Consider the following 15,140-nt stretch of genomic DNA (forward strand, 5'->3'; position numbering starts at 1 on the left):
GACTGTTCCATAGCCTATTTCTGGCCCTTTATAAAGTAGTTAATAGGTTCAAATTTGACTTTTTAAGACTTAAAAAGAACTATTAAATTCTTAACTGGAAATGTTTAAGGACTAGAATTCACATAATCCAAATGTTTAAGTGAGGAATATGGGACCATGATATAGCAGTGGGAATGGGGGCTACTCACCCAGGCCCTGGAATCAGACCTGGCTTCATACCCTGGCTCCCCAACTTGAGAAGCAAGTGTTGTCACACCAGCCATATAATCTCCCTAAGCCTCAGTTTCACCATCTATAAAATGGTGATACTACACCTCACGATGTTGTGAAGATTAAGTGAGATAATGTATAGAAAATACTTAGAAAAGTACTTGGCTATATTAAGTGCTCAAATTTATTATTTTGTATTTTATATACTATATGATTTTTAAATAATTATTATTTCAGTTGAGCAAAATAGATGTTTTTCAAGGGTGTACTCTTGGGAATACAGCCTCATGTCTAAGTCACACCTAAGAATCACAAATTCTCTGCTTGACAATGTAATTTTAAAAGCTAAAGAATCTGAAGGAATTTACTCCCAGATTTCTGTGGACAAACTGAAAGGGAACTTCTGTAGCTATTACCTTCTATATTGATATAGGAAATGCATCATCATAACCACACATTTCACATGTGGTTATAATGTTGCCTTCTTCAAAGCTACTGACTATTTTATGCCAAAGAGCAAATACTATGTTCTTTTTGATATTTGTTCAATTGTGTATTACCTTTTTATGACTATATTATAGTGTAGTATACCTACACTAATGCTTTGTGTCTACCCATTGAATGTAGTTGTAAATACTGTTTATTAACTATGATATATTCAAATTACCACTGCAAGTTTAAGAAAGTTACCTGGGAGTAATATTCACAGAAAAGCTTCATGTGCCAGCATTGGAATATATGAACTGGTGGTTTGATGGATGGTAATTTTTATAATAAAAATATTCTTTAATTTGCAAAGGGATTTATCATAGAGTTCCTTTAGCTAGAAAGTCCTCTGTGTCATCTAGAATATGATTCAAGTTATTGAAAAACTGATCTCTCTCTCTCTTTATATATATCTTTCCTGAATATACCTTCCCTATATTGATACAGACCTATAACACTGTGCCAAAGTATCGGTCCCATTTTCTTGATGGAGAAACTGGATAATCATGTGCTTAAGCTCAAAATCACAATTACACAGTGATAAAATGGGAATCACAGTTTAATAAAGGAGCTTCATCTTTGGGAGTACAGTCTCTAGTTTAAATTCTGTTTGATAAATGGCCCATTTATCTTCAAGACAAATCTGGATAGTCCAAATATAGAACATATATATATACACACACACATATTTTAGAGTATATATACACATATACATATTTTAGAATATATATATTACATATATATTCTAAAATTTGTGTATAAAGAGTATTTTTCATTCATTTAGTTTCTTGAATTTATACCAAAATAGATTTAGAAAGTGAACTTTCCCAAACATAAGCGTATGTAGCTTAATGATGGTGTGTAAATGCTCTTCCTTTCCCCCAGTTTCAAAGTATATTAGCAAGTGATAGTTATATAGTAATAGTATAGCCATTATTATTGTGCCGTATTATACATGAGTACATGCTCTATGGGTTCTTTTATTACCTTCTGGTGGTATGTCAAATCATAGTATACAAGAATATCATAAGTCTCCTTGTAAGAAAAATGACAAATTGCCTGTTCTGAAACAAAGACTCTCTAAGATAGAATGACATAGACAAACATTAGTTTCAGTTTTAGGTGTGACCTTCTGATTTTGTTTGGTTAACATTAGTCATCTCAGTTCTGACTAGGGGAACAGTATCTGCCAGCACAGAAAAAAATCAGATCCTGTTTAATGTTGATGTTCTTGTATTTGATTGACAAGTATCCCAAGGCACTAGTTACAGTGAAATAGAAGTTGGCCAGAAATACTCTCAACATTGATTAAGCCATGGGTTACTTTCTTCTACAAATATTTAAGTTGAATGTGGGGTATTTTTGAAGTTAAAAATATTTTCAAATACCACAGCAATATGACTATAATAGGCTCTTTGTGAGAAAACATATAAAAGGAAGTAAACTTTCTAGTGGGAGGCAGAGACAATATGCATTAAAATGCAACTTTAAACTAACCCCAAAATTACAGTTTCTTTTTATCCACTAAACATTTAAATGTTATTCTCCCTTAACTAACTTTCTAGCTTTGTTCTTCCTCTGGTGATACTTCGTTTATTATTATTATTTTTGCATATAGTGAAAAATGAAAATGATAGTTTAAAGAACACATGCTTCTAGCAAAAGTATGCCTAACGTTAAACCCTAGTACTTAGTAGCTTAATTCTTGCTATAAAAACTTGGACTCTATTAGAAATGGGGCCATTTGAGAGAGGGCCCTTTGTAACAGAGAAAGTAAAATTTACTTCCTATTGTGAAGTGATTGTAGACAGTTTAGCCTATTTCCACTTTATGCTTCACTGTTTGAAATGTATTAGAAAAAATAAAGAAACATAGTTTATTTCATTATCTATAATTGAAACTTTTCAAAGGCAGAGACCTTAATTGGTATCCCTAGTGCCTAGCACAAAATGAAGAAATGTTTCAGTAAAGGAAAAAAATTAATGAAAGAACCAATGAGTGAGCACCGTCTTTTATAAGAAATGTAGTAAGATAAAGCTAGAAAAAGAATTGTAATATTATATATAACTACCAATAAATTGCTTTGGATATCCTATTTATATTTAACTTTTGTTTTACCTGCATTTAGAACTATCTACAAATAGCCATACAGAGTATTGTCCAGGGAATAGATAGGGGAAACTCCCTGGCAGTTGAATGGCTAGGACTCCACCTTCTCACTATTGAGGGTCTGGGATCAATCTCTGGTTGAGGAATTAAGATCCCACATCCCATGAGCCACAAAAAAAAAAAAAAAAGAATGGATAGGTCCGTTTTGGTGTTGTTTTTGTTATCGAGTTGCTAAGTTGTGTGTGACTCTTTTGAGGCCTGCCAGACTCCTCTGTCCATGGGATTTCCCAGGCAAGAATATTAGATTGGGTCGCCATTTCCTTCTCCAAGGGATCTTTCCAACCCAGGGATTGAACCAACATCTCCTGCACTGGCAGGTGGATTCTCTAACGCTGAGCCACTAGGGAAGCCCCAGCTTTGGCACAGGAGCTGGCATTTCTAATACACAGCTCAGGCGTCAGCAGGTCAAGGGGAAAAGCCCCACCGATCATTGACTGATGGACTATAGCCAAGGCGCCCAAGAGTCTGCTTGGAAAGCAGGTACTGGTCGGTCAGGCAGCTGGAGAACTCCCGTGACTTTTTTTTTTGCCTGAGCTGATATGCTTTGCTTCTACTATATGGTCTCAGAGATTCGGTAGAGAGTTTATGCTGCCACAAGGAAGGAGATACCAAGACAGGGCCTGACCAAGAGGGCAGCTTCCAAACGCTCTCTCATGTGTGGGTACCCTGAAAGGTTGGGTGTTCAGTGCTTGAGCTCAGACAATGTTGGAGGGTCCTTCTCCCCCTGGCATTTCTCTGCTCGTGGGCGGTTCTCGCCCATGCAGTAGTGAGTCCTGATGACTTGGAAGAGAAATCGCAAACTAATCTGATGCTGGATATAATACAGAAGTTCATAAACGTCCGCACGGGAAATCTCCGCGATCCGGTATGTCACTTATGTTGCCGCACAGGCGCCCACAGCCTCTTGTTCAGGGGGTAAGAAGTGGGGAAGCAGCAGTGGGTCTCTGGTCTTTGGGGAGGGGGAAAAAAAGCACGACTGCCATTTTCCCTGTTTATTCATATTTATTTCATCTTTTCTTTTTCTTAATTATTTTTTTCTCTTTCTCATCTTAAACGGTCACTTTATATTCCTGGCTTTCAAATGTAAATACACGGTTAATAAGTACTCCAGATGATCATATAGGGATAGAGTGATGCTACTGTCTGATTAGTAGCTGTTTGCTTTAATTCTTGTTTAAATAACACACACACACACACACCCCCCCCCACACACACACCCCCCCACACCCACACCCCCCCCACACACACCCACACCCACCCACACACACACACACACACACACACACACACACACACACACACACACACACACACCCCCCACACACCCACCCACCCACACACACACACACACACACCTTTTTACCAAGAATTCACCACTTGAACAAAATGTGGTAACATATGGTTTTAAGCTAGGGAAAGGAGAAGAGTTTGTCATTTATGAATTATTTAAATGGTAAATGTCTATAATCTTTTTTCAAGGTAGAATTTGCAGGTTTGGGGGAAGAGAGGGAAGTTGTTCTATTCTGAGGAGAGATACATTTTAGAAGAAGGGAAAGTGGGAGACGGATGGAGGAGAACCAGTTTTCCCAGTGTCTATAATTTAACTAGGCAGTTAAAGTTAGTTGGAAATTTACGTAAAAGTTACAAAGACTATAAATATGCTACACAGAAATCAAAACTATATTAGTTAAACCCATGAAATACAGACTGAAATTTAAGAAAGGAAATGTGCAGAAACTTATATCCAGAGTTTTCCTGAACTTAGGGTGTTTAGAATGAAAGGGTCAAGTGTCAGGAAGTTTATGACTTTTCAGGTATAATAAACTTCTGGGACTGTTGTTTGAGACATAATTGCTGTTCACGCCTCATAGTCTGTGCTTTCCTTGTGTGTACTCGGAGTTAATATTTCAGTTGAAAAACTAGCATACCAGGAAAAACGTCTCTGATTTAAGCTAGTCATTTATTCCAGTCTCACAGGAGAAGACTGGATATTCTCTGAGTTGATAAAGTGTGAAATGACTTTAATGCTTCAGGGAAAATACACTATATCAGTCTTGCAACCTGTTTTTAGAAAGTGCGGCTTAGTCAAACCAGAAGATTTAATAGGCTTAGTTATTTCTTTTTTCTCCAAATTGCCTTTTATGGCCTAGAGAAGATGAGGACCTACAGCAGCCAACAGTTTATCTCTGTAGACCAGTCGCCATGAAAGACAAGAGGGGACAGACTGGGTCAGCGTGTTTCTCATAGGTCTTGAAGTCAGTCTTAGCAGATTTAACGTTAATTTATTTGAGATTTGGATGCCCCGTTGCCAATCCTGGGTTCTGATGTAGAGTTTCTATTTCGTGTGTGTATGCGTGTGTGCTCAGTCGTGTCTGACTCCTTGCAACCCCAGGGACTGTAGTCCACCAGGTTCCCCTGTCCATGGGGTTCTCCCAGCAAGAATACTGGAGTGGGTTTCCACGCCCTCCTCCAGGGAATCTTCCTGACCCGGGAACTGAACCCTCATCTCCTGCATTGCAGGCTGATTCTTTACCCCCTGAGCCACCTGGGAAGCCCATTCACCTGTAGAATCCTGCAGCTATGAGTGATGTGAGTGGGGTGCTGTTATCGCCAAGCCCATCAGAGCAGCCCGCCCAGGGAAGACCTTTGGTCCTGGTGATACTGGGTGAGGCAGCTTACATGGCCTGGTAGTTTCTTCTTACTTCTCGAGAGTCTGCAAGTGAAGGCTAAGCAGACCTTCACATTTTACACTGTAAGCACTTTTAGGTCCTGTCCACTGTAAAACAGAACTAGGATGACTGTTTGGAAAACACAGTTTGCCCACATAACGGTGGTTAATCTAGTTTGATTTTTCTAAAGCAGCACAGAAATTTATTTTTGCATGAACATAAATAAAAATGTGCTGTAGCCTGCAGCTCACAGCCATATCCAATATCTAGTGTGGGGTGACCTCATTCTTTCCCTCTGCTGCCATATATGTGTACATACATAACACACACATGCACACACATGACACACGCTCCCTTTTTCCTTCTTACCCTAAAACGCTACCTGCTTCTGCTGTTCCCTTGCTGGGGATTTCACCCAGCATGTTGACATCAAAATGCTTGTGGATCCCGGCCCCTGCCTCACTGTTCTCACCGCTGAATCCTAGCTATGGGAGGTAAGCCAGCTGAGCTGTTAGTTTTCCAACCACTTCAGCTTTCTCTCACTTGTCTGTTGGGAAACCACCGAAGCCTAGACTGGAAGGCAAAGTGAGTGAGGGTGAGCATGTGTGGGAATGTGTGTGTCAGTCGCTTAAATGACACATGTCATCAGTGAGACGTGGTGGGATTGAAAAGTACCTGTTTACAGGAAGAACCCTGACGAACCCTGACTCTTACCATACACCATATACAAAAACTGACTCACAATGGATCAAAGATCTAAATGTAAAAAGCTAAAATGATAAAACTCTTAGAAGAAAATATGGAGGAAAAACTTTATGACACTGGATTTGGCATTGATTTCTCAGACGTGACACTAAAAGCACAGGCAAAAAAGAAAAAAATGGGTAGACTGGGCTATAGCAAAATGAAAACTTTTGTGAACCAAAGGATACTCTCAGCAGAGTGAAAAGGCAACCCATGGAATAGGAGAAAATAATTTCTGAAAATATTAAGGAATTAATAGCCAGTGTATATAAAGAACTCCTAAAATGCAACAATAACAAAGCAAACCAACCAACTTAAAAATATGCAAAGGAATAAACAGGCGATTCACCAAAGATGATACACAAACAGCTAACAAGCATAAGATGCTCAACATCACTAACCATTAGGAGCGTGCAGATCAAAACCACAGTAACATAGCCACAATAACATACCACTTCATACCCATAAAGATGTCTTGTTATTTAAGACAAAACAGAAATAAGAGCTGGCAGGAATGTGGAGATGTTAGAACTCTTGTGCATTGCTGGTAAGAATACAAAATGGTGCAGCTGCTATGGAAAAGTTCCTCAAAAACTTTATCACATGATCTACTAGTTCCACCACCACTGAGCTAGTGGAACTAGTTCCAAAAGAACTGAAAATAGGGATTCAAACAGATAGTAGTACACCTGTGATCATAGCAGTTTTATTCACATAGCCCAAAGGCGGAATTATCTCATATGTTCATCAGTGCCTGAATGGATAAACAAAATGTGGCATATATACAAAATGGAGTATTATTCAGCCTTAAAAGGGAAGGAAATTCTGAAACATAATACAATGTGGATGAACCATAAAAAATTAACACTAAGTGAAACATACTAGACCCAAAGAATAAATGTTGTGTAATTCCTCTTATATGAGACTACCTGGAGTACTCAAATTTATGGAGACAGAAAACAGAATGGTGGTTGCCAGGAGCTGGGGAAAGGGAGAAATTGGGTGTTATTGTTCAATAGGTACAAAGTTTTAGGACAGGAAAATGAGATAGCTCTGGAGATAGATGATGTTGTGATATTTGTATAACAACAGAAATGCATTTAATGTCCCTGAACGGTACACCTAAAAATGATTACAGTGGTAAATTTTATGTTATGGATATCTGACCACAGTAAAAAGAAAAAAAAAATCATGGAAAACCAGCAGAGTTAGTACGTGGAATTAAAAAGGAGAAAGGAATGCAGGTTTTTAAGAGAAGATGGGGAAATTATTAGAAAAAATGATGTTCTAGATTATGCAGTGTTTTCTTCATGTTTATGATTCAAATGGCAAAGAGAGAAAACTGATCAATGTATTGGCTTATCACTGAGACTTTTCAAGTGTGTGAAATCTAGTCTAAAAGTGTCCTTGTTCTAAGGTTAAGAGTAGAGTTTCGACAGTTCCTTCATGCTTTTAGATATTGGAATCTGTTCCAACATATGTGTAATTTTTTTTCTAAGTACAGGACAAACCGATACTACAAGGTGACACAAAATCCCAGTAGAAAGGAAGCCAGCAAATATTTCTATCTACGATGTGTTAAGATGGAAGGGACAGTCTGCTCCAAAGAGAGGGCTCCATGGCCAGTGGCATGCTTTCTTCCAGAGTTTGGTCCAGTCTTCCTGGCATTGCTCAGTAATTGAGTCAAACCATCTTAACATTTCTGGTAGGTATAAGTGGTAATGGTGAAGCATAACTAAATATTCATGAGCTTAAACCTGTTACTCCTTAAACCTGTTCGATGTCTTCCAGTGTTTGAGAATCTGATTATGTTTATGATCAGTATTAGTAGACTTTCAGTGTTTCTGTGTTGAGGGGGGTGGCAATTGGTGAGGATGCCGATTAGACAGAACTAGTCTGTAGAAACTATCACTTTAAAATTCTAGTCGTGTGAATGCATGCTAAGTTGCTTCAGCCACGCCCGACTCTTTGTGACCCTACGGACTGTAGCCCGCCAGGTTCCTCTGTCCGTGGGATTCTCCAGGCTAGAATACTGGAGTGGGTTGCCATTTTCTTCTCCAGGGGATCTTCCCCACACAGGGATCAAATCCAAGCAGACACTCCTTAGATACAGACAAATTGAACCTCTTTAAAAAAGAAGAAACAGGTCTTGATAAGTTGTGACCCATCCAAGTTTAAGTATTTTTGTTTGTTGTTTGTCTGAACTCACCAACTGAATTAAGCTTCTTGTAGACAATGAAAAGGCCTTTTGTTCCCTGGAAGCAGGTGGAACAGATATGAACACAAGCGGTAGCATAGATGGCATGTGAGTGACTGCAAGCCTCACGGGTGCATTCCCCCGTGAACGGGCCAGAGGCATCGAGGTGGACACAGCATCAACCGGATGATACTGTCTACTTCAGAGGCCTGGCGTTAGTTAGCGCTGGGCTGGGTCAGGGGAGGGGACAGGCTTATATTTCCTAACCTTCTCAGATCTATTTATGATTTTAAATCTTCATGTGAAAGAACGCAATCTGTACACGTGTACAGTGGCATGAACCTTGTCATATGTCATGTTTGGGGATGGGGATGGCAAGTATCCTTTAGTACATTTCTGGAGGATAGTTTGACAACTTCAATTACAGTAGTCATTAAACTAACAGTTCATCCTCAAAAAAAAAAGTTCATTCTCATTAATTCCATTTATAGAAATTTAACCCAAGAAGATAATCAGGGACACGGGTAAAATTTATCGTCAGGTATGTTCACTACTGTGGTGTTCATAGCACTATGTAATGAACATCATAGTATGTATTTACATGTGATGTAACAAACCTTCAAAAATGTGAAAATGGCTATAACAATTACAGTGTAATTGTAGGCTAGAATATTTATTTCATGTTCTCAACTGTGTTAATTTTGTTAAATTATATTTTAGAATATATATGAAAATTTTCAAAAGAGCTTCCCAAGTAGCTAGGTGGTAAAGAATCCGCCTGCCAACGCAGGAGATGCGGGTTCCATCCCTGAGTCAGGAAGATCCCCTGGCGAAGGAAATGGCAACCCATTCCAGTATTCTTGCCTAGTAAATCCCATGGACAGAGGAGCCCAGCAGACTACAGTCCACGGCGACTCAACAGACTCAGACATGACTTAGTGACTAAGCAACAGCAATTTTTAAAAACTTAAAAAAGGAATATACTACAGTGTTAATTGTGGTTATCTCTGGATTTTCGGATTGCAAGTAATTTTATATTATTCTTTAACTTCCAAGTTTCCTTTAATGAATAGGCTGTGACAAAAAGAAAAAAATATTTAATTAAAAACAATTTTAGCTCTCTGTGTCCCTGAGGTCAGTGGGCTATGTTCAGAACCCAGCCTAGAGGATGTGCAGAGAGACGTGGTGAGGCAGGTGGGCTGGGGGTGGGGGGGGGGGGGTGGGGGGGAGAGAGTCGGGCGACCAGGGTCACTAGCAGCCCCTCCCTAACATACAGGGATCTGCCGTCTCCACCTCTCAGAGCGAAGGGACGGCTGTGGTCGCGGCTGGGCGGGCTGGCCGTCCAAGCCAGCTTCGGGGTGAAGCTGATGCAAGTAACCTTTTTCTTCTATGCCCCCTATCCCTACCATAGCATACCTGGGACTGTCACCCACAGAATAATGCCTTCTGCCTGTGGAGGATTGTAGAGTTGTCAAAGTGCATTTATATATATTGTAGTTCACAGGATTACCATGATTTGGAGAGTCTAACATAGTTATTTTTACCTTATATGACAGGTGAGGAAACAGAAATTAGAGGAGGCATACGGATTGTTCAAGGACATACCAGTAGCTCTCTAACTTTTACAAAGGACCTTCCTTGCAAAAATAATTTCAAAAGACCACTCTGAGTGAAATCGCTTGAACTCATTTGGGGGAGGTTGGGGAGGGTGAGGGAGACAGATACAGAAGCAGTAAACAATTTCCCTTAATTCCTAAGATGCTCACATAGCAGCAGCAGTAGCTTCTCGTCTTGGGCCTCAAAGATGTAAACTGAGCAAAGAAATAAGGATTTATATTGTTGGTTCAAAATGACTTATCACGTCGTATGTACTAATGTTGTCAATAAACATACATCTGGTACACAGTCTCTATACAGCAGATGTACTGGTTGACAAGAATGAAAACTTATCAAACTTTGGTAAGGTGTACTTACCAAAAACCACCAATTCGACTTGTCTGATCCTCTACACGATGTAGAATAAGAATACACAGGAAGATTCAGGCAGCTTTCTTGGGATTTCTCAGTTCAGTTTTTGGAGTGCCCCTTGAGACAAATCCTAAGGAGTTAAAAAAAAAAAAAACTGCTAGGGATGTTTTCTATTTCAACAAAATTTTCATACGTGCATTATGAATTTGGGGCCATTTTCTTCAAAAAATTAAACTAGTATTACTCTAATTATCATACTCTCTTCAGATCAAGAAATGCAACCTTTTATTCCTCCCCCTATCCTTGAAGAAACAGGGAACAGCCATAAGAAAATGACCAATTTCTTCCATTTGTTGTATTTCCCCCTCTGTCTTATTTAGAACCCTGCCTCCCCACCCCTGACTCCAAGATGAACAACACAGCCTTTAGGAATGAATACAGATGTAGCTTATATTTTATGCTTATAAATCCACAAGAAGAAGAGGTTGTACCCCTTTAAAGAGATGGTACTATCTAGCTCATGGACTCTCCCATCCCTGTTTGGGGGCTTATGTCACACATCACTATGGATCATCACATTCTTTCCTGCTAGATCCAGAGGGTCTCAAAAACCAGTGAAACAAGCACTTCGGTCAACCACCACCAACTGATCAGAGCTGGTATAAAAGAAACTTGTTATTCTGCCCTAAAATGTGTAAGACTCTTTGGAGGATGTTATTTGCACGGAGTACTACAAAAAATAGGATTTAGAGTCCTAGGATAATCTTGAAAGTCATAATATAGAAAGCATTCAAAAGAAACTTAAGTTCAAGAGAAAGGTATTTTAAAAGGGTATGTGAAAAATATGTATCCTGAGCACAAAACTTTTACCTTTATCTCACACCTGGAAATATTAATATAATCTGCCAAACTTCAGGAATATTCTCACCTAACCACAGAGGGCCCTCATGAAGCCATCTGAAGACCAGGATGACTGCCACAATCCAATATGGTGCAGTGGCTGCCAACGCCAGACTTGGAGCACCTAGAAGACTGGGATTTAATTCTAGCTCTGCCATGCTTTGTTCTATGTTCTTAGGCAAATCATTTTACCTGGCTGAGCTAAAGTTTGCTCCCCTGAAGAAAAATAAAAAGAGTTGGATTACCAGTAGTTTTCAAACTGGTTTTTTAATATTTGTTTTGTTTTGCTTTTTTTTTTTTTTTTAAGGTGTAGCATCCTTTCTTCTACCAAAATTTTACCTAGATACAGAAACAAACTGATAAAACAGGAGCTGGCTAAGCTGAAGTAGGGGATGATATGGGAAACATCTCCACCCACTCTGCTTCATCGTCCATCCAGGCTGTGTGGGAACACCATTTAGAACCACAGAGCACAATTTAGAACCTGCCAATGAAACAGCCTTTTAAGTCAGTTACAGGCCTCCCAGGTGGCGAAGAACCCGCCTGCCAATGCAGGAGACATAAAGAGACATGGGTTCAATCCCTAGGTTGGGAAGATCCCCTGGAGGAGGGCATGGCAACCCACTCCAGTATTCTTGCCTGGAGAATCCCATGGACAGAGGAGCCTGTTAAGCTACAGTCCATGGGGTCACAAAGAGTTGGACGTGACTGAAGTGACTTAACACGCACGAACACAGTCAGTTACAGCTCCAAAATTATTCCACCATAACTATCTTTACATTGCAGTGACTGGCAAGGCATTCAGTGGGATCCATAACATTATAGGAACACAAGCAATAAAACTAAGCCACGAACTGGCTTTAATCCTAATTATTAATGATCTACTAAAAATAAAGCCACACCCTCAAATAAATCATAGAATAATTGCTGTTAAACTCTGTACATCTCAAAGCATATAACCCTCACCTTTCTTAAAGGTTGCATCCTAGATAATACCTAATGATCACCGTCACAGTGTTTGATAAAGAACAATAAATGTGGAAATGACAAGGTGTGTCCTGAAATTAATTCTGCCCTATCAAGACAACAGAATAAAATGTAAACTCCTGCACTATTCATTTACTATTTAAGTGAATCCTGACAAACTTACTCAACTTTTCTGGGCCTCAGTCTCCATATCCATAAAGTGGAGCTAATTCCTTGTGGGACTGTATGGAGAACAGAGAAAATACTTATAAAACACTATTCCTGGCACATAATATTGGTGCAAAATTGTAACCTTTATAATGGCAAATGTTTCCCTTTGAAAAATAATATCATGGTAATGGAGATGTAAGCTCTATAAAGTGGAAGCAAATTATTAATATATAAGTGAAACTATAGGTTTTACATAGTTTTGTGCTAAATCTTAATGATGGAAAGGATTACTGAAGTGCCTCTCATGGCAATTCAAGTAACAAAAAATTTCCTGGGGGGGGAAAATACTTAGGACTATTTATTTACCAAAAAACCTGATTTTCCAGAATGACTCCAAACACAAGTCATTTCATAAATATTTTAGTACTATTTTATCATGAAAATCTTCAAGCAAAACCCACATGCCACTTTTTTCCTGTCACTCCACACTCATCCTGACACAATATTGGGTGTCCTGGGGCACCCCATTTAAGAAGTCCATCTCTAGTATAAGTCTTCCATTTTACTATGGAGTAAACTGTCTTACTGAAGGTCACATAAGATTTGTGGGGAAGTTCATAGAGAAACAAAATAGTTTACAGACAGAAACTGGGTTAATGCATTCACTCCAACCCTTCACTCCTTGTTCTGTGAAAAAGCTACAGATAGTGTCCATCATAGGCTTCCTGGGTGGCACTGGTGGTAAATAACTCCCCTGCCGATGCAGGAGAATAAGAGACACGGGTTCGTTCCCTGGTTCGGGGAGACCCCTGGAGGAGGGCATGGCAACCCACTCCAGTGTTCTTGCCTGGAGAATCCCATGGACAGAGGAGTCTGGCGGGCTATGGTCCATACGGTCACAAGGAGTTGGTAGGATCCGATGGCAATCTTCTGTTGAGCTTACGACACCTATGGCATCATCTTCATTTGCCTGCCCTGATTTCCGCCCTCTCTATTTTGTCTACCATATGTATTTTTGAAAGCTGTTCAAATCTATTTTTGGAATGAGGCAAGGTATAAATAAATATGTGAAATTAATAACTGTCTTTTTTCCAAAAGGAGGCTCTAGTCTAATATCAAGTTTCATGTCACATTCTGCTTCTTTCAACTCTCAAGCATAAACTGAGGCTAAAAATAACTTTCTCAACCCCAGTCCTCCACCAAGGAATGAGAATTTTGTTTCTTAAAAACAAACTGGTTCTAAACATAAACCAAATGTCCACACCCCAGGACAATAGAATACGAGTCTGAAGGGAACAGCTACCCACTCCAGTATTCTGGCCTAGAGAATTCCATGGATTGCATAGTCCGTGGGCTCGCAAAGAGTCAGACATGACTGAGCGACTTTCACTTTCACTTTTCACTAAAGCTACCAGGAGTCTCCCAGAAACGAGCGTCTGGTAACAGAGTACTGGTTCGGGCTCCGCCAGCAGCAGTCTGAGGCCCTGTACGGGCACGCCACTTAGCTTTCTGGCCGTAGCATCCTCACCAGCATACTGAAGCTGATATTAACGCCACAGGTGAGAGTCGTTACAAGGATAACACGAGACACTACATTTTGAAAGCCATCTTGTAAACTGCAACCATCGGCTCCTGCCTGGCCAGCTGCGGCAGCCTCCCAGCTGACTTCATCCCATCCACTCTTGCCTGTTGCAATCAATCTGGCTCTCCAGACGGGCAAAGTGACCTTTTAAAAACACACAATCTGGACTTCGGAGACATGGGTTCAATCCCTGGTCTGGGAAGACCCCGCACGCCTTGGGGCAACTGAGGCTGAGCACCGCAACTAACTGAAGCCCTTGCACCTAGAGCCCATGCTCTACAAGAGAAGCCACTGCAATGAGAAGCCCGCACACCGCAATTAGAGAATAGCCCCTGCTCTCCGCAACTAGGAAAAAAGCCTGTGCGCAGCAACGAAGATCCAGAGCAGCAAAAAATAAATAAATAAATAAATAAAACCCACACAATTTGATCATGTCACCCTCCTGCTTAAATCTCTACCCTTTCTTCCACTACCCTTAGAATAAAGTCAATGTCCTCAGTAAGGGACGTAAGGAAGACTTTGGCTCCTTCCCCAGCCTCATCTTGTGTTGCTTTTCACCAACACTTGCTACTCCTGGAGCTTTAAATCTTCACCAATGCCCTGCCTAGCGAGCTTGTTCTCATCCTTACACTTCACTCCTCGGAGGTCATCTCTGGAGCCCCTCTCATAACACTGGCTTGAATCTAATGAAATTGCCCCTTGAGGGAACAAAAACAGTAGAATACTGGCAATTTTATCTGGTTTAATCTTACAGTAGTTGGTATAATGGCATTCTCAAGTCCATTATAGACTTGACCGGGCAGGATCCAGACCTGATCACAGCTATAATCCCAGTGTCCCACACACAATCCTAGCACACAGTAGGTGCTCCACTGTTTAATTAGTGAGAGGGATTGTTACTACCTTTTCAACACTAAGCACGTAATTGATATATTGTCATCGGGAGGATCATGTTTTTGTTCAAATGCTACTGTTCCATAGGAGTAAAATATAGCAAAAAAAAAAAAAAAGATCACCTTTTAAGACTTTCATGACATTTCCGGAAACCATGACTTTTAGTAAGTATAACACATATCAT

The 15,140-nt window shown here is 40.0% G+C and overlaps 1 protein-coding gene across 12 annotated transcripts in view; it reads right to left on the bottom strand.

The window, feature by feature from the left end:
- The window catches only part of RBM47 (RNA binding motif protein 47), a 176,767-nt gene that overhangs the window by 25,074 nt on the left and 136,553 nt on the right, over positions 1–15,140 (bottom strand). For 10 of the 12 annotated variants that reach the window (XM_043871205.1, XM_043871193.1, XM_043871194.1 and 7 more), the window contains one exon: positions 10,450–10,573. The exons of the other annotated variants lie outside the window; for them this stretch is intronic. The gene's annotated coding sequence lies outside the window, so the exon portion shown is untranslated. The remainder of the gene's footprint in view (positions 1–10,449; positions 10,574–15,140) is intronic. 12 annotated transcript variants of the gene reach the window in all.

The sequence above is a fragment of the Cervus elaphus genome, chromosome 17 (assembly GCF_910594005.1).
Source record: "Cervus elaphus chromosome 17, mCerEla1.1, whole genome shotgun sequence".
Taxonomy (NCBI): Eukaryota; Metazoa; Chordata; class Mammalia; order Artiodactyla; family Cervidae; genus Cervus; species Cervus elaphus.